This window comes from Ambystoma mexicanum, chromosome 12, assembly GCF_040938575.1.
Source record: "Ambystoma mexicanum isolate Mex_15411 chromosome 12, UKY_AmexF1_1, whole genome shotgun sequence".
NCBI lineage: Eukaryota > Metazoa > Chordata > Amphibia > Caudata > Ambystomatidae > Ambystoma > Ambystoma mexicanum.
In genome coordinates this window covers 1,081,901,781-1,081,924,541 of record NC_090936.1, presented here as the reverse complement: position 1 = coordinate 1,081,924,541, position 22,761 = coordinate 1,081,901,781, and positions in this window count along the sequence as shown.

Below are 22,761 nucleotides of genomic sequence, written 5' to 3'. Positions count from 1 at the left end.
CTATGCTTACAGGCGCTTAAGTGTATATTGCCTGTTTCTCAGCATCGACAGATCCTCTTTGTTAGGTGTTCTACAATCAAAAGATTGTTCCGTCAGTCTGCTCCTGTGGTTTTGCAGCCTCACAAGTGATCTGGTACAGGATCGGGTACAGGATCTCATGTGAGGGAACAAAACCACAGGGGCAGACTGATGGCTCTATCAAATTCCCTGGTATCTCCCATAGTATACCTGTACTCCTTCATTACTCCCTCATTCTTTCCCCCATGTACTTCCACCTATAAAAGGGGAATATGGTGCCACAGAATATGCCTCTCTATAGTATGTTCAACCACTGTGGAGACCAGCTTTCCCACAATGCATGCAGTATGTGCCTGTATGCCTCATCAGCCAGTCCCAAGGATTCCGTCCAAATGTGGGCATGGGCAGTGGCATGCTGCTCCCAACTGCTTGTTTGGGCTGTGCCAGCAACACAGACTGGGCATGCGTGTTGGATGTGTTTACTACTGCTTGGCATGGTGTGCCTAGGGATGGCGTGGTGCTTGCTGTGACCAGTAGAGTTGAAAGCTCTTGTAACCACACCACCGCTGAATCTCTCCATGGAGCAACATGTATGAGGCTGGTCTTATCACAAGACGTGCAGGTGCTGATGATGTTTCTTGAGGGAAGCAAGGCAAGCCAGAGAGATGGTGATAGAAGGCAGCTGGCCCAGAGGAAAATAGGAGGATGATCCAGGCCCCTCCACAAAGGCTGAGATGATTTCCCCTGCAGCTCAGTTAAGAGCAAGTACTGATTTTATCCAGTCTGGGGAGGCCATCAACTCCATCCTATTCCTGGCAGTTCTTTAAAGAAAACATATGAAAGATTCCATTAATTAAGATACTAGGGCACCAACACTACAAAGAATTGGTAGTGGATTTTGCCTCTGTATATCATGGACCCACCCATCCGAAAATCGGCTTCCTGTAGAGGGTTGCATATGTGTTCCACATCAGTGAAACCGCTACCACACAATACAAATATCAATAGTGAATCATAGTCACATAGAAAATACATCAGTTTTAAATATTGTGGCAAGACTCAGGGCCTCATTAAGAGGAAGGAGGTAGCCATGCTGCTTTTTGCGGCATGGCTACCCCCATTCCGGGTACCTGGTCCGGGTTCCCTGAATGGCTGATATAATGGGCCATTCCGACCTTAGAGGGCCCAGTATTTCCCCATTCAGGGAACCCGGACCCGGTCCATCCCCATTCCCTTTTGAGCCCCCATAGGGCTCAATGGGAATGGGGAGCATGCTAACAACGGGCCCGTTAATGACTGGCCCGTTGTTAGCATGCTGGACTGCTCGCCGGACCCGCTAAGGACGTCTGGTAAAACCAGGTGTCCTAAGCGGGTCCCACCAGCGGACCTCGTAATGAGGCAGTAGGGGGTTACGGGGCCGGCAGCTCTACCAGCCCCGTTAACCCCCTACCGCCTTCCTCATAATGAGGCCCTCAGTCCTGCAATAGTTTGTGACTCACATCGCTTGCCCATCTCTGCCACAACTACAAACCTTAAAATGAGTGTGGGATGATGGTGATTTTTGCTGGGTTCTTATATAGCTCTTAGGGACTGATTCCTACATCTTCTAAGCACTGGTGTTGCCTCGTAGAGGCCTCGTAAAGGAGGACACACACACACGGAGATCTGCAGGCTGCTTCTTTATTTCTCTCAATGTAACTCTAACTGGCGCTCAGCGCGCCTTACCCATAAACCCCTTCCCTTCGTCCTCCCGCCGTATCATAGCTACGCCCCCACAACGGTGGGGGCAGCACTCCTTAACCCCTGAGTGCTTGGCAACATCACCCCCGAACAATATATTCAAACATCGAGATCAACATTCTTCAACAAGTCTCACAGGTTTTCTTACAGTTCTCCGTGGCCTCTCCTCTTGGTCATTGCCTCTTGCAGTTCCGTGGTCCTCACTTCTCTGCTTGTCCCTCCTGGGTCTCCTCCTGGTGGGACCCACAAGTCATCCCGCGGCTCTCGCGGCTCTGGAGAGGCCGATCGCTGGAGCGGCTCTGTTCCTTCTCGTCTGGAGTAGTGTCTGAATTGTTGACAGTTCCTGGTGACAGCTCTACTTTGATCCTCGGCTGTCACCATCGTGCCTTTCACTGCGGTTACTCTCATGGGACTTGGAGCAAACCGCGGATCTGTCTTTCTGAGCGTTGGTTGCTGGACGAGTACTTCGTCTCCAACGTGGAAGCTTTGTATTACTGCATGGCGGCGGGCGTCTGTCTCTCGTCTCGCTCTCTCCTTGGCTTCTGCATCCCTTTGGAGCACGTCCATGTCAAGCGGCTCCTCATCAGATGGGTTGTGTGGTATGCGGGTTCGTACTTTGTAGCGAAATATGAGCTCGGCCGGTGTCTTGTTGGTGGCTTCGTGAGGAGTGTTTCTGTAGTCCCGTAGGAGTCGGCACAGCGCCTGGTGTGGGTCGACCGCTTCTACTCTGGCTCTTTGTCTCGTTTTTTTGATCGATGCCATGAATCGTTCAGCCATCCCATTAGCTTGAGGGTGGCGAGGAGTTATCTTCGTATGTACAAATCCTAGGTGTTCTGCTAGTGTTCCAAATTCATGTCCACTGAACGGGGGCCCATTGTCGGATTTGACTATCTTGGGGATCCCCCACTCGCTGAACACTTCTTCTATTGCCGCTGCTACTTGGGGGAATGCGGTGGTGGTGACCGTTTTGATGATTGGGAACCGTGAGTGTTCATCTATTAGGAGCAAGAGGTAGTCACCCTCTTCTGTGGGTCCAGAGAAATCCATGGCTACCCGTTCCCATGGTCGTTCGGGTATCCGTGTGTGTTGGAGCGGGGGTGGATGTTCCGCAGGGGCTGTGCACTGACAGGCATGGCAGTTCTTCACCCATTCTTCTACTGCAGCGTCCAGGAACGGGAACCAGACATGGCGCCTCAGCTGCCTTTTGGTGTTTTCTGCTCCTCTATGACCCTCATGGGCCGTGCTTACTACTTCATTCCTGAGCGTGGCGGGGATGACCATTTTGCACCCTCTGAGGAGGATGTCGTTGCCCTTGACGGCCAGTTCGCTATGTACCCTGGCCAACCTTTCAATTTCTTGTTTGCACGCTCCTGGGTGTGCCAGCGTTGCTCTATGGTGATCCCTCCATTTGCTGGACAATGTGAGGCTGATGGCGAGTGCCATGATGGGGTCAGCAGCTGATGCGGCAGCCACTCTCTCCAGGGACAGCGCCGGTGGTAGCGAGTTTGAGCTATGTATTGTACATAGGCGATGTCTCCCTCACGGGTCAGTGGGGCCCCAACTGGGTGGCGTGACAGGTAGTCAGCGGGGTTAAGGTCGCCCCCGGGATGATGCACGATGTCATAGTCATACTCCTGTAAACGGATTCCCCACCGCTCGATTCTGGGAGGCATCTTGGTGTGCGGGTTGCCAAAAAGCGATAGCAGGGCTTGGTGGTCCGTTATTAAAGTAAACTTTTTCCCAATGATGAAGTCATGGAAATGTTCGCACGCCCAGACGGCGGCTAAGCTCTCTTTTTCCGCCTGGGAGTAGGCCAGTTCCGGGGTGGACAGGGCCCTGCTCGTATACACGACAATGTGTCTCGGGTGGACATCCGCCCTGCTGGTTTGGGCTAGGATGGCACCGAGGCCCACCGGGCTCGCGTCCACCACTATTTCAGTGTGCCATGCGGGATTGAAGTATGCCAGGCGGTGTGCTTCCATCAGGGCCCGCTTGATGTCGGAGAAAGCCTGGAGACACGCAGGGGTCCATTCAAACACCGTTTCTTTCTGGAGGAGTTTTCGTAGAGGGTCGGTGAGGGACGCGTAGTGCGGTATATACCTCGCACAGTAGCCAGCTATGCCGAGAAACGAGCGGACGTCAGCGACCTGTCGCGGTTCTTCTAGGTTGGTGATAGTGTCAACTTTATCCGGATCCGGCATCATACCCTCGCTGGAAAAGATGTGTCCAAAAAATTTCAGCTTGGTCTTGCTGAAACGGCATTTTGCAATATTGAGGGTGAGGCCTGCTTCTTGGAGTGCTGCACATGTAGCGAGCAGAGCCTTGTCGTGAGACTCTTTCGATGATCCAAAAACGAGGATGTCGTCACTGTAATTCAGTGTGCCCTTGATGGGTCTGATCACCTGCCGGATGGCCTCTTGGAAGATTTCTACAGCTGATGAGATGCCAAAGTTCAGGCGCCGATATCTGTAGAGACCATCATGGGTCGCGAACGTCGTGATGGGTCTGGATTCCGGATGCAGCTCCAGCTGATGGTATCCTTGGTTGAGGTCGGTTTTGAAGAACTTCTGGGCGTTGTTCAGTTGCACGATCATGTCCTCGATGCAAGGGCCCGGATGGCTCTCGCGCTGAATGGCAGTGTTTGCCACTCTCATGTCCACACACAAACGGATCTTTCCTCCCTCTTTTGGTACAACCACGAGTGGGGAAACCCATGGTGTCGGACCTGTGGCTGGTTCAATGATGCCATCAGACAACAGTTGTTGGAGTGCGTCTGATACTGCCGCTTGCAGGTGGAAACCCACTCTCCAAGGGGTGTTGCGGTACCGGCCTCACCGATGTGTCAATGTGGAGTCGGATGGGAGGGGCCTTGAGTTTGCCCAGCCCCTTGCAGAGGTTGGGGAAGTCTCTTGTGATGTCAGCCTGTGTGACCAGGTTCTGCAGCTGGTAGCATGCGATGGCGCCAACTGTATCTTTCGCGTTTGTGCTCTCGGAGGTTGCTGTGATGGAGTCTCCCGCCCTCACGTGTATTTCGATTAAACCCAACCGGGACGCCGTGTGATAACTGAGCAGGCATCGGCTTCTAGCAAGTGACCGGATGATGTGTATTGTTGTGTCTACTTTCCGGCCATTCAGGAGAAGACGTTGTGTGAAACATCCTACTGTCGGTAGGGGGGTGGTGGCGCCCCACTGAAATATCCTTGAGCGGGACTGTTGAAGTGCAGGTGGGTTCGGTAGTATGGCATAGTCCTGTTCGCCCATAATGTTAACAGTAGCGCCTGAGTCAATCATGAATTGGAATTGTCTATTCCCCATTTTGATGGGGATTTTCGGGGCTTCTCTGGCCTCTTCAGTGTCGAGTATGAGGTTGACAAACTCATCTTGCTCGTATGAGTCATACGGCATGTCATATGCGGCTCCCTGCACCTCCTGGTAGAGAGTCTCAGGCCCATATTCCTCTGGGGGATGATCATATTCATCGGTGAAGTATCTGGTCCGATCAGTCTGCTCTGGCTGTGGCGGGTACCCCGGCGTATGGTATTCGTCAATGGCTCTGACGTACCGTCTCTGTCCTTGGCTTTGTTGGTAGTATCGGGGTTGAAAGTGTCTAGGATGTGGCGGACGGACAAATGTCCTGACTGGCGTTTGGGGTCTCACGGGAGGAAATGGTACGCCTTCCCTGCACACCGAGTGGAAATGGCCTTCTCTTCCGCAGTTTGTGCATTGTTGAGACAGAGCTGGGCAGGATCCTGCATGCGGAAATACATCCCACAGCGATAGCATTGTCTCTGTAGGCGGGGTGTTTGAATGTTGAGTTCTGTATGGCTGTGGCCCTCTGTCACCTGGACGAGATGGTTGTATGGTTGCGACCAGTTCCGCTGCGTCGTGTTTGGGGTTGCTTGAACTGGTCATGGATGTAGCTTGGGCATCTACCCTCTCATGTGTGCGAGCGAGCTCGCTCACTTCCTGGATGGAGAGGGGTTTTTTCAAGAGCTGTTTCTTGAGGGCAGGGGATAAGCAACCTTCAATGACCCTTAATCTTATGGCTTCTTTCAGAGAAAATGCGTCAAATTGGCAATTTGCACCTTTTACTCTCAGGCGGGTTATGAATTCATCAACAGTCTCCTGTGGCATTTGAGTGCACTTGTTGAAAAGGTAGCGTTCATAGTCACGATTGACTTATATGATGAGGAGTTTGTCTAGGGCCTTTATTAAATCCTTGAAAGTGTTCTGTTCAGCTGCAGGAATAGTCTTGACCACAGTCTTTATCTCGCCCCCCACCAGATTAAGGAAGATATCTCTGATATTGGGGGAATTTCCATCACCAGATCCCCTGACATAGTGCTGGAAATCTTACATCCAATCAGTCCATCTGGGTCCTTTCGTGGCTTGTGGGGTCATGGTGAAAGGGGGTGGTAGACGCAGTTGAATCGGCTGCACCGCGTGAGCCGGCGTCGGCGACCCTGGGTTGGACCCTGACGCTGAGGCTGGCGTGTAGGCTAGTGGAGCTTGGCTCGTTTGAAAGGGTGGAATGTTATTGGGGGGGGGCCGGGAAGACTCACCGGTCTACGACGTGTGGGGTGTCGCAGCAGATGTCCAATGCTTCCCTGCGCTGTGCTGCTCTGCGCCAGGGGTGTGTGTGTGGTGGTCACGCAGGCTCCTGGGATCCACCGACGACCCTCTTGAGGTGTTGAGGAAGTACGGAGAGGAGGAAGAGGGCTCCCGTCCGTGTAGAACGTCAGGATGTAGGAGAAAACGAGGCCTGGGGGCATTCAGGGCGTGTTGAGGAAAGTACTGGGAGGAGGAAGAGGGCTCCCGCCCATGTGGGACGTCCGGATGTAGGAGGAGGAGGCCCGGGGCATTCAGGGCGAGAAAATTGGCGGACTGCCAATGCGGATGCCTTTGACCGCGTTTGCGGCGCGGATGTAGGAGGAGGAGGCCCGGGGCATTCAGGGCGAGAAAGTTGGCGGACTGCCAATGCGGATGCCTTTGACCGCGCTTGCGGCGCGGCGAGTGGCGGAAAGCCAAAGGAGGAGCGGCGGATTGCCAAGGAGGACTCCTTGGGCGCACGGGGATGAGAACCTCGTCGCCAGTGTTGCCTCGTAGAGGCCTCGTAAAGGAGGACGCGCACACACGGAGATCTGCAGGCTGCTTCTTTATTTCTCTTAATGTAACTTTAACTGGCGCTCAGCGCGCCTTACCCATAAACCCCTTCCCTTCGTCCTCCCGCCGTATCATAGCTCCGGCCCAACAACGGTGGGGACAGCACTCCTTAACCCCTGACTGCTTGGCAACAACTGGGATAACAAAACGTTTTGTTACCCCGATTTATCGACCGCAGGCGGATGAAAGGCTAAGTCAGCCCTGCTGCGGGAGTCAAAGCTGCCAAGCGCAGTGTCACCCCATGTGAGAGGCAACTAGATACTTCGCCAGGCATCCACCCAGGCATAGTCATTGGCAGTGATAATACTAATGTGTGCTTGCTTTTTACAGTACTACAATTGACGCTAGGCCAACTCATCAATGACAGATGTGTCCCATACCAAGAGTACTTCTCTAAGAAAAGCCAGGAGATGGGGGGACCCACAAATCGAGCACCACACACCTCTCTCGATCAAATAGGAATACGCCCAGTGGCAGACTCACTCTGGGTTTACAATTTTCACGTGTTTTGTTTTTCATTATCAATTTCTAATGCTAACTCACTTCATGGCAATTGAATCATATAGCAAGTTACCACTGCCTTCAGAGTTTATTGACCTTTTGTGGTTTCACTTGCTTTATCTCAACAGTGAGATGCCACTTTTCTTTACTGACCATATGTAGTCAAACATCCAAGAATCCATGTGCTGTAACTGGAACTAAAAGAAGCCATTTGCAATTTGACAACAAGTTTTTGCATGCAGTCCTCAAAGTTGTTAGCTGGCAGAAATGGTGTTCCTCGTGGCAAAAGATAGAGACAGAATGTGGAGAGGGAGGTCTGAACTGATTGCATACTAGAATTCGATCGCACCACCACCAAGTCCCCAGCGGTGATACCCCGGACATAGAAAGTGACACAGGATGTGAAATGGATGAGTGAGACACGCCGTGCTGATGACCAACAGGTCACAATTTGAAATCTTAGAGTGAGTCATTGGCTTCCAGTTAACTGGGTAATAGACAGGGACAGATTTTATGTATTTCAGAATAACTCTAGCAATCACTAAATCTAACAAATGCTTAACATCATTGAAGTGGTGCCTCCAGCCAACGCAAGAAAAGAAAGCAAGGACCTAAAGCTGCCTCAATATCCCCAAACAAAGCAGCGGGAGAGTCACTCCAGATGCTGTGTCGTGGAAAAAGCACATCATTGCTGTAGAATAATCTGGTCATGGAAAAAAGTCTGACTTTCTCAAACAATATTTTTCCATTGGTCCTTAAGAGGGATAATAATAATAATAATAATAATAATAATAATAATAATAATAATAATAATAATAATAATAATAATAATAATAATAATAATAATAATAATCTAGTTTATTGTGATATAATCCAACATTTGGACTTTAAACAACATAAAATTCTAATATACAAAATACAGAAATAAAAATACAAATGTGCAAAAATACAGGTAAAGAATACAGATACAAATACACAGATGAAAGTATACCGAAACACAGCTCTGTGGGACAGAACAACAAAAACATCACACTGCCTCATATAGTTCTGTGGTGCTAAGCCCTTACAGGCACTTGATGTATGTTCAGCAAACCAGTGTAGCCATTGAAATAGAAATATAACATTTAAATGTGACTGAGATAAGGTTAGTGTACAATGCGCAACTGGACATTTGAGTTCCACTGCAAAGTACATTCTACTTCCAAGTACTACCAGATACCTCAGGCAATTCAATTCACATCATGGTTCAACTTCATGAGAAAATGGAGAAAGAGGCTCGGCAGAAGAAGGGGGGTAAATACATTCCCAAACACTGCTTTCTGATTTCATTAATCAGGCAGTAGTTCATTAACATGCTTCCAGCCTCTAATTAAGGGAAGGGAAGCTGGGCTGAGATAGAGTGAGAATTCAGGCAATAATCCCAAAAAAGAGAGATAATGTATTTGGGAATAGGTACCCTCATCATTTGATGATAGGAAAGAGAATAGAGAACTAGATAATGAGCATATTATATTCCCTACCAGAGCACAGCAGAGGGACGTTTGCCTCAATTGTACCGATGGGCCTTCTCTGAGGCCCACCATGCTCAAGTTAGCCAATGAGGATAAGGAAGGCCCTGCTCAGATAGCGACATTTCTTAATTGGGCTAAGACCCAAGGTTCTCTATCGTCTATGGCTGTGTTGGTGACATCAGCTGGCAGCTCAGTAGACTGCACTTGTGTGGCAGAGATGACTTTGAAGAGCACTCCCCACTCAACATATTAGGAATGACCATTAGTTATTAATGTTATGCTTTAATAACTACAGCATCCCGTCCAAGGAGGATAGCTCAGTGGCAACGTGCTCGTATTGGAAGCAAGACGACACGGAGCACCAGAGGTTCGATCCCCGGGTCAGCGCTTAGAAACCTCTGGGTATTGAGCATGTTATAAATAACCAATCATATCATATTTCAGTTGTTAAATTTGAGGCCTTTAATTGTAACATCTGTGACTTTGAGGACTGTATTTGGCAAAGGATCAACGACATGCAGGATTACGAGACCCTCATAGGCTCCCACCACAGCTTGCGGAGGCCAGACTTTCAGGGGCAGAGAACAGAAGTTCTCCATAGAGTGGATGGAGTCAGAAGCTCACAATAGCCAGACCCAAACACCCACCATAGGAAATTAAAACTTTCCCTTTAAAGAAACAACTTTGGAACATCACATAGGCACTGGCAATCAAAGCAATACATTTTTTCTTTGGTTCCCGAAGGAAACATTTTCTATTATGACGCATATGTGTGCAACCCACAGAGGTCCTACAGACACAAAGCTGTGGCAGATTAATGGAATTGATTTGAGCTGACGATGTGAGGGATACAATGAACAAACCTGATTCTCCCGAATCTGCCAGAGACTTGTGAATTACAAAGATGGAAAGGTGTTTAAAACGTGATGAACACCACCTAAGTTTTTCAGAGGATTTTCTGATTCCAAATTCAAATCCTCAGTGAACTGGGGTTCTTAGCTTAAGAATGCTGTGTCCCCCTAAAGCTAAAGCAGAGGCTCTACAGGGAGGAAAAGACACATCACACATGTGGATGCCATTCTGAAATTGAACATGGCAGCAGCTACACTCTGGCTCTGCACCTCTCACTTCAAATGACCACAAGAACATGTCCCAGTCACAGGTAGACCAATCCCAAGCAGCACAGGTGCAAACCATATCCCAAAGCACCAGCCAACGGGAGAAGAGACCAGCTTTTATAAGGAAGCCAGCCCAGTTGGTCAGTGTCATTCCTTGGGAGAGCTTGCAGCCCCTGGGATTCCAATGTCCTAAATATGCCGTGTGGGGATACCTGGAGGGAGCGGATACTGGCATATGGTGTGGAGTGGGGTGGAGAGGCGGAAAGCAGCTGGGGACTGATTCTTGGTGCTAAAGGATGGCAGTAGTAATAGTAGGAAGGGAGCTTAGCAAGAGGGAGGTTTTGGCTTGTTGAAGCTCAAGAGAGACATGGTATGGGAGCAGGGTAACACATTGGAAAGCAGAACTGGTGGTGCTATTTAGAGAGAGGAGGAGATGGCTGTTCTGCCAGCGGGAGAAATTACCTGGTTGGAGACAGTGGAGGATATTGTTGTGAGGAAGGCGGAAGGAAAAGACAATTTGGTTAAGAATGAAGAAGATAAAGTTAGAGACAGGAGGGATACCATCAGGGCGAATGATAAGATAGTTATTTACTGGGAGGGGAAGAAGGGAGACAAGGTAAAGAGGAGAGATGCGACAAGAGAAGGAGATCAGGCTGGATATTGGGATGAAAGAGGAGTGTTAAAATGTATGAACAGAGTCTAACTGAGAAGAGAAGAGAGGAGCAGAGTAGAGAGAACATTATATTGAGATAGAACCATACCAACAGAGGAGAGGGAGTGCTCTTGGTAGGTGGAGGACAAGGAATACCACCAGGAGAGAGAGGAAGAGGCAGATTTACCAGAGAGCGGGATGCAGTTGGACCATCTGAGGAAGGAGCTGGAAGGCATGGTCACCAAATTAAACAAAGGCATTAGGGAGATTGGAGAGGACTATGCTGGCCTAAAGGTGTTTATAGAAGTGGGTGTAGCGCCAAGACTATATCACAGCACTTTAGGGCAGGGAGGGCAGCATAAGATCAGTCCATACAGAGCAGGGCCCCTCTGAGAACATCAATAAAAGGAGTACATAGAGTGCAAGGATATGGACATACTTCTATGTGGAACCCCAAAAGGGCACACCAGACCAACTCATATGCACCACCTTTGGGCATTGTCTGATAGGAAGTTCTTGCCAATCTGCAAGGAGAGAGTCCTGAGGAAAAGCCCTCAGAGGCAGTGGGCAAGAGGCACCAGAAAAGGTATCGTTGCCTGTGAGCTGTGGGTCAGTGGCTATGGATGGACTTTGCAGTAAGCAGTGCGTTGGTGACAAGTCTGCTGATGTTGTGAGGAGCAACAACATTTGGTTTGAAGAGGGAAGACTTTTAGTGTTTGCACCTCATCTTTTTGTTGAGGCTTAAAAGGGTTTGAAGACATTTAGCCTTGTGCCTGTCTTTGGGCTTGGATTGTTTGTTTCCTGGGAGCACTGAGACACTGGACATTCTATTGGTGAACCCCATTCCCTTTGACTTACTGACAAGAATCCCGCCATCCCATTGCTTCCCATTATACATGGTTAGCTTATTGTCTGAACATGGTTGCCGTTGGAGTATTTACCTAATAAACACTTGTAAAAATATATTGTGTGTGTCAGTCTCAGTTCTGGCGCATGGTGACAGTTTGAGCAGCCTGTCAAATGTGAATCTGAAGAGTTATGAGGTGCAGGCAGAGCAAGTAGTCAGCTGCCGGGCATTAGATATTCACCCCCTTGAATTACCAGGTTGGGTTGTCCTTGGAAACCTTCAGTTCTAGGGTGGTAAGACAATACAAAAGAGACGCCTCAAGATTGTTTTCTTTTTTTACATTTTTGTATTTTTATTCAAAAAAGACTAATGATGGTGAGTCTGCCAAGTTGGTACCCTTTTGCCAGTTTGGCCAATGAGAGAACTACCAGCCAGCCTATAATTGGATCAAGGCTGGATTACTGCAAAGCACTCCTCGGGGGAACCTTGTGCAAAAATTTGGCCAAACTCCAACTGGTTCAAAACAACGCCCTCAGGACGGTCACGGGAACATCTAGAAAATACCATATCTCTGAAGTTAGAAGGCAGGCTCACTGGCTCCCTGTTAAAGAAAGAATTGTCTTGAAAACCCTTGCCCTCACCCATAAATGCCTCCATGAACTCACCCCCCCCGTACTTGCTTTAAAGAAATTCCAAGCACATCGCTACCAGACCTTTGAGGAAGGGATACTCAAACACGATTCTCATGGCCAAAACGCTAAAATTCCGCGCTGGGGGCTCTAGTTTCCCTACCTTGACAGCCACCCATTGGAATGCACTCCCCACTGACTTGAGAATGATTGAGTCCCACCAACCATTCTGCAAAGCAATCAAAACCAAGCTTTTTGTCTGTTTCCTTACTGATTATGATCACTATGTAGGTTCCACACTGTATTATTTTTCTATGAGTAACTCTGAGTAACTCTGATCACCTCTTGTAACTCCTATCAGACAGGATTGCCTTGTAGATTGTACCTGTAACTAAGAGACTTTCGGGTCGCCATTTACCTACTACTCTAAATTTTCTTACAAAATGCCTGTAAGAGTGCCTCAATGTCTCCGGGCTGCACGTGCGCTATACAAATGCAAATAAATAAATAAATAAATAAAACAATATGAAGTTCACCAAACTAGTCTTCCTGTAGTAGCGCCCATCCAGAGAGGGAAGCAATTCAGAACTCCGGCCGTAGAAAATCCAGAGTGGAGAAACTCAGCTGAGAAGTGGAGCGATAACTTCCTGAAACAAATACTCGAGGAGATCAAGGAAGGCCTGGCCTGTGAAGCTGCAGAAGATAGAAGCAGCTATTGAGCAGAGACATTCATTCCGAGTTGGGCGGTAAAGGAAAAATGATGCCGGTTTCCCTTTACGGCCCATTCTGACCCACCAGACCGTTATTTACGGCGCCGTAAATTACGAGGCCGTAAATAGCGGTTTAGTGGCGCGCGTAACCGTAAATAGCGCCATGGCGTAAACCGGAGCTGATCCGAAGTAAAGTGGACATGGAAAAAACGGCCTCCACAAGGCCGCAAAGTACCTTACCGTCATGGAGTAAATACCGGCATCGCCGAGAAGGTGTTAAGAACCATGAGCAGTGTTTCAAAGAGGCACAGGTGCACTCAATCAGCACAGGTGGAGGCAATGGAGTCTGTCACAGCACAAAAGGAGCACACCCGCACACCACACCCCCTCCCACACCAAGATGATACCAATTGTAGCAGCATTCCTGGAGCTGGAGGCCCTGCTTGCAAGGCAGCAACTACAACAACAGCAACAACAACAACCACAGCCCCACCACAGATGATACACAGGAGGAGAAGGGTGAGACAGGCCCAGCAAGCCCTACCGGTGCAGCCACCATTACCACGCCGGCAGCCCCCAATCCCCCGCATCAGAGCCTCCCCCTTCAACCTTACACCAGAGCAGATCCGCACCCTGTACCGGCTTGACCGGGACACCATTACCACCATAGTGGACCTGATACATGACGACATCGTAAGCCGCACTGCCATCCCCCCTGAAGGTAGTGTCTGTGCTCATCGGCGGCCCTTACACACCGTAAGGGCATCCTGCACCATGCAGTGCAATAGCACCATGTCGCTGACTCCTGCATCACAACACACAGGAGAGTCATCCCTGGGAGTGCATAGAAGTAAGTCTAACAGGGATCCCACAGCGTGTCACTGGTCCTGCACCCCCATAGGATTGCTGCAAGTCACCATGGCTGTATGATGGTGTGTCAGGGGTTTGGCCAATGTCATTGGGATCCTTCCCGTTGGCTCTGGAAATTGATGGTGGGCTGTCTGGAACATCGAGGAGGCACATGGCTGCATGCTCCCCAGCCACACTGGACTCCTCTGAGTGCAGCGTGGGGCACGTGTCTAGCAGCACTTCAGGCATGGGTAGGGGTGCAGGTGGGGGTTGTGCACCCTCCATGGGGGTTGCAGGAGCAGGTGGTGTTGCTTGTTTTTTTTCTCCTGCTTGCAGGTATACGTTGGCCCCTGCCTCTGCCCCTGGAGGTACTGGCCCGGGTGCTTTCCTGGTCCTCGCTGTCATGCCCGCTGCCTGTGGGGGGGGAGAGAGAGACGGCATGAGCAATGATTTGGGTGTCAGCATTTGTATATGCCTATGGTATCACAATGGGATTGCAGCGTTTTGTGGACATTTGGGTGGTGAGTGGGACAGTGATCTGGGCTTGGATGCCAAATGCATGCAGATGTCTGGGTCACTCATCCTGGCGGCGTACTGTGATGACTCACATTCACAGTGTTTACAATCACTGCCCCGTGTGCCTCACAGATTCGGCCTCTTTGTGTGGTATGGGCCATATGGGTTACAGCCTTGCACCTGATATCAGACTGGGTACCACTTGTTACGGCATGATTCCATTGGGGGGGTGGGGAGTTTGCCCAACCATGACGTGACACCTTGCCCATCTCTTGGCAGGGACTTACATTAGGAATGCATGTTCTGTCTTGAATCATGACACTCACCTCCATCAGCGGATGACGCTGCACCGCACTCCATTTCGCCAACCCCTTCTATGGCTCCTGTGCCCATCATGGCCGCGCACGTTTCCTCCCACGGCATCATTTTGATGGGGGAACCTGGCCCTCCTCCTGTCTCCAGGGCCTGACTTCGGTTTGCCGAGAGGATGGCCCGCACACGGAGACGGAGGTCATTCCACCGTTTCCGGCAATCCTTGGTGGTGCGGGGGGTGTTTCCTACGGCGCTCACCCTCTCTGCTACCAAGGCCCAGATCTCTTTCTTCCTGACGAAGGTGGGCCTACGCATATCACTGCTGAATACAGTCTCTGCATGTTCGTGCAGGGTGTCCACCAGTATCTGGGGCTCATCCTGGGTAAAGCGCTCCTTTCTTATGCGTGCGGCCCCCTTTTTTAGTGCTTTAGGCATGATGCTGGTCTCGAATGCCAATTTCTCTCGTCGGTTTATGCCTCCGGGTCCTGTATGGAGAGGATGGCAATGGATTGTGATTTTAAAGATGGCCACCGTGCTCCTTCCCGTTCCTGTGCGGTGACGTTTTTTCCGGTTCTGTTCTTTACCGGTGACCGTAAATAGCGGGGACCGCTATTTACGGTCACCGCTGATTACTCCATGTTAGTAGTGTTATGTACGGTGCATTTGTTGGCGGTAGGGGCTTTGGGGGCATTTTTGCGGCATGGCGCTAACGTTCATTACCGGCATGGCGGGAAGCGCGTGCTCGCGAAGTCAGAATAGGCCGATTTTTACAGTCTAGTGCCAGCACGGAAACGCTCTTAACGCCATGCCGGTATTCCCCTATACTTACCGCCCAACTCGGAATGACCCCCATTGGCAGAAACAAAACTACTTTCAGCACGCGAGGCCCACAAAAAGACCTCTGGCCAAATAATCCCCAGAGAGGATGGAAATCCACTGTGAGCTGTCCAATCCAGCTGAAGGGGGGGCTCCAAAGTGAGTCCTCCTGCAGAACCTGACCACGGACAGTGGGGATAGTAAGGGTGCAGCAAGCTTGACCTCAGCAGAACTGATGCAGAAGCCCTGAACAAAGAGAAAGCAGCAGCCTATTAGCTGCTGCTTGCAGGACTGTATGGTTACACTCTCATAGCCTCGATTCCCAGCTGCTCCATTCTCCCACTATGTCCCATCTTCTCCAGCACCAGCTTCTTTTCCAGGCTTTCTTTTCTTAAGTCAAACCCTCTTCCATGGCCAGCTTCTTCTCTGCCAATGGTACCTTTCTTCCTTTTAAAGCAATAGTGTGAGCTCTGATAAAAGCTGGTGAAAATCTGTGAGCGGAAGCAGTGAACTGTACATTCTTGTTGTTTTGTCTTCAATTCTCATTGGTAGCATCACTGGAACTTCCCCACGGGTCACGTGGGAGATCACTCTTTCTTCCCCCAGCGCCCACAGACTCTGCTGCAACTTTCATTTCTTTTGAAGTCTTTAGGTAGGCTCCATTTAATGCACAGGTTCATCAGTTCTGCCAAAGTGAGGTGAGTAAGAATATTACAATTAATCCACATTGTTAAACAAAACGTTTATTATAAATACAAATTAAATAAAAACACTCTAATAATGATCTACAATCTTCAATTTGAAAAATGAAAATCCCAATAATAAAATGAAACTGGACTTTGATGTAGACATGTAATCTCTTACTGCTAAGTCAGAATGCTAATTGACCTCTTCACAGCTAGGCACCAATGCAAGAAATCACACCTTTATTATTGGAGGCTTCTCGATGGACAAAGCAACAGACCACACGGTTATCACTGATTTAACCTTCTAGTAGCGGGGGCAAAGGCCAAGAGCTATACATGAAATTCATGAGAGGTGCAACTTCAATTTCAATTTAATAGGCATGCACAATTAAATGGTAAATCAGCAAAAATGGAAGGTTTGCAAAGGTGTTCATAAGCGATAATAATCATTACTTGTTGCAGATATAGAGGGAGTGCCTTCCACAATCGAGGGCCTCCAACCAATAAACTATGGTCTCCATATTATTTCAATTCAATTTGGATTTAGGTAGACTAAGCAACATCTAATCCGTGGAGCTGAGTCTTTCCAGAGGTTGATACCAATAGATGATTTGGGCAAGCACACAAAGGCATTTAAAAACCAGACACAAGACTTGACAGAGTACCGGAAGCCAATGAAGTGCTTGACGCAAAGGAGAATTGAAAATAAACTGAATGGCAGCATTTTGAACTTCTTGGAGACGTGAAATTTGCAGTTCGGGAATACCGAGGTCGAGTGAATTTCCGTAGTAGAGTTCAGAATTAATGCATGCTCATACTAAAATTGGAGGACAGTACATGGGAGTTCTCTCTTCAGCAAGTGAATTAAAAAAAACATTAAAAAAAACCTTCACTGTCTCATTAACTTGCTTGTTTGAAACAAGATCAGCTTGCCAGTAGAAGCCTACATTCTTAATTTTTAGACGTAAGAGGATGGAAGACCAAACAGGGGCAGAAGGAGGTAATTGGTTATGACCTGTGTCAGATGCAGCTGCAACCAGTTCAGAACATAAGAAGCACATCAAGGAAACAAAAAGAATGGCAACATTAAGTTGTCAAATGGGCACTTTTTTCATCCAACTGTCATAAAAATAGTTGAAGAACATTGATAAAGGAAACCCAAAAAAAAAAAAAATTCAACTTGTTATAAGAATCAGTGGGAACATATATAACTAGCATAGAATACAATGGCTTTCAATGGTAAAGAATAAAATCAGTGAAAAATATGAGAAATGAGAATGTTTCAACATAGTTGTCCACCCGGTTCAGCTTGGTAAAGCTTACCTTCTCACTTAGGGCCGCATCACGGGTTGGGGGGAGCAGTAAAAATACTGTGAAAATGCAGCGGTAATGCTATTACCGCCCCAGTACTGCTCTGCCCAATCCTGAGTTTGGGCGGAAAGTTGGGGATTTACCTCCAGCTTTCAGCTGGAGGAAATACTCCAGCTTTCCACATATTGTCGGCGCGGTTACCGCTGGGGGTAATAGCGCTGAAAAGCACCATAGGGTACTATTGACTCAACATAAATGGGGATTAGCTGCATCACTGCAACTCAGGATCTGGCGCAAATTGTGCTGGACCGAGTTGTGGTAACGCTAATACTGCCCAACTCGTGATGAGGCCCTAGTCTCTGAAATGGGGCAAATATTTCACAAGTAGGTCAGCTCCAAAGGCTGTACCTGATGTGGGCTCATCAGGGTTTGATACTCTTTATCAGGAAGACCTGGCCTGCGAAGCAGAAGAAGATAGAAGAGTTGAGAAACGTTTTAAAGTCTCACCCAGGAGAAGAGAGTGGGACCTTGCAAATGTGGTAGCCAGTTTAGGACTCCATCATGTTTGAAAACCTTTTATATAACTCGCAATCTACCACTCTTGGAAGTTTCCATAAGTTCTGTCCAGTCCAAGCCACTAGCAGTGACCACAGAGGTTGAGCCTTTTTTTTAGTTTTTTTTTACTAAGCACAGTGGCTTCTGCTAGTCCTCTGGGTGGTTCTTTCCCAAAGAGGTTTTCTACTGACTCACCACTTTTGAGTAATACTAGGAACCTAAAGTTTGGTGACGTGCACTAAGGGTATCTTCTGACCTGAAGTGCAATTCCAAGTATTGTGCGTGTCTTGGGTCTTACAGGACCATTCTGACTCTCTTGGTTTCCTTTGTAACCACTTTCATATAGAACTGTCTGGGTCTTGGTGGAAAATGTCCACAGTAAGGATGGCAGCTCACACAGGTAGGTCGTGTCCAAGGTGAGGGGGGAGAGCTCAGAGGCAATGTGTTTGTCTTGGAAGCAAGACAACGAAGCACAACACAGGTTCGAATCCTGATCCCACGCTTAGAAATCAATCCCTGGTATTAAGCGCATTATAAAAGAACAATTATAATTATAACCGTTCCCAGGGATACGTTTTGGAACTGTTTTCTTTAACTCTGGTAACCAGTCCAACAGCGAAGCAAAGAGATAGACCTTTTCAGGGTCTTCGGTTCCAGGGACAGCTGTGAAGGTAAGAAGGGAGCGGCAGATTTCTAGAAGTCGAGTCTGATTCACAAAAAATCTACTCCCACTTACCCTTAACATAAACATGGGGAAGGCTATTCGATTAACAAAGAAGTCAGTATGAGCAACTCCCACTTACTCCTGACTTACTGTGGGCATCTCTCACCTACTCCTGGATTACTATTGGAGTAACTCATAGAGTTGCTCATAGGAAGTCGTTTGTGGACCAGCTCCTTTGTCTTGAAATTTCTTCCAAAGCGAAGAAGTGCTTCGCTTGTTTTACAGATAAAATACAGTGGAGTCGCTAAGTGGGTGATCAATATAAAGTGTGTGCTTCAAGGCCATTTAGGCGATGCTTATTTCCAAAATGGCCTCTAGAAGCCATCATGTTCAGTTACCTTTCCTCTTTGTGTAAACATATTTTGCCTATAGGAAACGCTGCTGAATAATTGTCTAATTTCAGAGTGCAAATGGTTATTTCTCCAGCTCCTAATGAAGCTGAACCTATATTTTATTTAATAGCGATAATTATTATTTAGGGCATTGGTAGTTTCCAGGAAGAGCCTCATTCCGACTTTGGAGGTAACCACGCTGCTATTTGCGGCATGGCTGCCTCCAAAATCGTTCTGACTCCGCCCTGGTGAATGGAGTAATTACCGGTCCATTCCAAGGTTGGAGGGACCGGTAATTCCCCATTCACCAGGGCCCTTCCCCATTCCCATTGAGCCCCTATAGGGCTCAATGGGAATGGGGAAGGCGCTAATAACTGTACCGTAAATTACGGTACCATTATTAGCACTATAATCCCTTTGCGGACTATAGTACCATCATTAGCACTATAGTCCCTTTGCGGGTCCCGTCCTTAACGCCTGCTAAAAGCAGGCGTTAAGGGAAGACCCGCAAAGGTAACTCGTAGTAGGGCGGTAAGGGTTTAACGGCACCGGTCTCGTTACCGGTGACCGTTAACCTTTACCGCCCTACTCAGAATGAGGCCCCATGTGTTTAGAAAATTATCGTATAGTTCAATTTAAAAAAAATAATAATAATAATAATCTTATCGAGCATTATTCAACTTATTTTAGACAAGCCTGGATTGTAGGAGAGTTGGCCCGATGTCAAACATTAGCTATTTTAATTCTTGCAATTTTTAAAAGTGTGAAAATCACACTTGGCTGTTTCAAAGAAAGTTGTCACATTTCTTTATTTGTTGCATAAATAATTAGTTATATCCATACTGATTTCTTCTTGGAGCATTTGCGAGATATTGTTGAATGCCCATGTCCAGTAGAGCCAGAGTTTTTCACATACTTCTAAGAAATGTGCTTTGATCGCAGACATTCTGATGTTCAGACGGCAGCTCCAGGGCCTGAGTAAGTAAGAAGCGATGATAGCGTGAAAGAGAGACAAGACTATGGGCCTCATTACACGGTAGGCGGTAACCATGGCGCTGTTAGCGCCATGGTTGCCGCCGGTATTTTACCGTGTCTGCCTTGGTGGATGGAGGAGTTACCACCCTACTCCAAGGTGAGCGGGGGCGGTAATTCCCCATTCACCAAGGCCTTCCCCATTCCCATTTTTGCCCCCATAGGGCATAATGGGAATGGGGAAGGCGCTAATTATGGTACCGCAAATTTCAGTACCGTAATTAGCACTGAGGTCCCTTTGCGGCACCCTACTTTAATGGCTGGTAAAACCAGCCTTTAAGGTCGGGTCCCGCAAAGGGAACTCAGAGTAAGGCGGCAAGGGTTTACACCAGTACCGGTGCCCTTACCGGTAATGGTAAACCCTTACAGCCTACCGTGTAATGAGGCCCTATAACTTTAGGTACACGTGAGAGTGGAAGGAAGAATCCGTCTCTTATTAACTAGAGGATTGGTAGGCATTTGCATGCGTTCTCTTATGAGGCATGCCCTCCCACCAGTAAGCCCCCGCCATTATGTCCTTGTATTAAATCCTGAATTTCCTTATAGTAGTTTAACAGCAGCGTACAACATGGTGCTCTCCTCTATTGACTTTTGTACAGCATGTATCTAGGGAAACCTAAAGGTGTGCTGTCTCAGCCTCAGGACATTCAGAACAAGGATGCTATGTTGATCCTAGTCCTAAAACTCAGGACCCATATCACACTAGCTTGTCGGACCTGGGATGTAGTGGGTCGCCTTCAACAATCTGTGCACTATCCATCAGGCTCACTGGGGCGTTGGATGAAGGCAAAAAAAACAGGTCTGTTTAGCTAACTCTCTTTCACCCCTGCTCGCTGCAGAAAAAAAGGCGAGTGGCAATTAGAATAACTCTGCTGGAGCCTCCCATTGGTATGAAGTGTCGACCTCCTAGAGAGTTCTGGATAGCCATCTCCAGTTCAGGAATACACTGAATACACTCCTCTTTAAACATTTTGTTTTTAAATTATTGATGTTAGGAAGATCTTAGATTTGTAGACTCTGATAAGACCAAGACTAATCCGGTTTCAGTAAACATTTTCTCATGCCTTCCTGCTTCACTTATTCAGCCATGCAACGTGTCTATTGGCCTGATTAATGGGACGTTTTCCTATGGGATTGCGCCATTATAAAACACTTCCATGAATCAGGCCCTATGTGTTTTTCTGCCCTTAACTCTTACTGGATGTTCCAAGCTTCCAAGGTTTAAAGGTTCAGCACCATGTTTCCTTCCACCACTAATAACCAGCCCCCCCTTCTACTTATGAGGTTACAAAGTGTCTGATTCCCTGGTTTTTGCCTTATAAAGAGTAATGAATAAATGAATAAAGAGTAATGAATAAATAATGCAAACCATAATTGCTTGATACTCCCCTAAATGTATATCTGAAAATATCGGAGTGTTTGGAAAACATATTTGAATACAAAATCTAGAGTCTGCTGCAGAGTCTTTTGGACAGTGTTGGGCAGAGACCCTACAGCGTTTTCTCCAGTTTCCAGTCAGGGTGGATATACCCTTAGTCCTCTTTCTACCTCTACTCTGAGAGGATTCAAATTACCCAGCAAGCCGCGGAGCAGCCGCGGAGTCTGCTGCAGAGTCTTTTCGTCTTTGGGCTCTGCGGCGCTCTCGCGACTCCTGCCTTCTCCCTCAGAAGATCTTCCAAAAGTGCCATAATCACACTCCGGACCGCTCTCGAAGCTGAGAAAACCTGAACTAAGTCTGAACTAAGCCTGAACACACCTTCACCCTGACCACTTGTCTGGTCGCGTAAGTAACAAACCCCCCCTTGCTTTCACTTTCGCCACCTCCCTACTCTTTCCTTCCCCGGTACTCGTAAACCCTTTCTTAACCCTTTTTTGCTGCCACCCCGCTCGCTTTCCGCGTCCTCTTACCTATTCCTCCGCTCCTCCGCTCCTATTCACCTCTTCCTCCGTTCACGCCCTTCCCTCCACTCCCCCTTCGGCACCGGCTCGGTCTACCTCGCTCGCTTCTCGTGTTCTCTCACCTCTTCACCTCCCTCTGCACTCTCACCTTCCCCTCCCCCATCATCCCGGCACCCGCCGGGCCCCTCCCCCTCTCTCCCCCTGGCCCGACCGCCCGCTGGTCACCTGCACTCACCGCTGATCCCCCCTTCTCCCCACGGCCCGACCGCCCGACTGTCACCTACACTTACCGCTGATTCATCCTTCCTTGCATCACCGCCGCACGAACCAAGACTCCGCTGCACCCATTGTACTTTCCTAAGCCATCTGCGACTCCACCCATCCCCGCAAGAGACCGATTGGGCTAGACCGGTGGACCTTGTGGCGAATAACACTATTAAGTGACATAGACATCACCCCGAAACCCCCAGCCTATCACCCCACAAGAGACCGAAAGGGCTTGACCCTTGGATCTTGTGGTGAACAACACTACCCGGAAGCAACCATTAACGAAACCCCCAGCCTATCACCCCACAAGAGACCGAAAGGGCTTGACCCTTGGATCTTGTGGTGAACAACACTACCCGGAAGCAACCATTAACGAAACCCCCAGCCTATCACCCCACAAGAGACCGAAAGGGCTTGACCCTTGGATCTTGTGGTGAACAACACTACCTGGAAGCAACCATTAACATCAAACTAAAAACTAATAAATAACGGAGACGCCACCTCGGGGACCTCAACCCCTCATCCTACAAGAGACCGAACGGTCCAGACCCTTGGATCTTGTAGCGAATAACA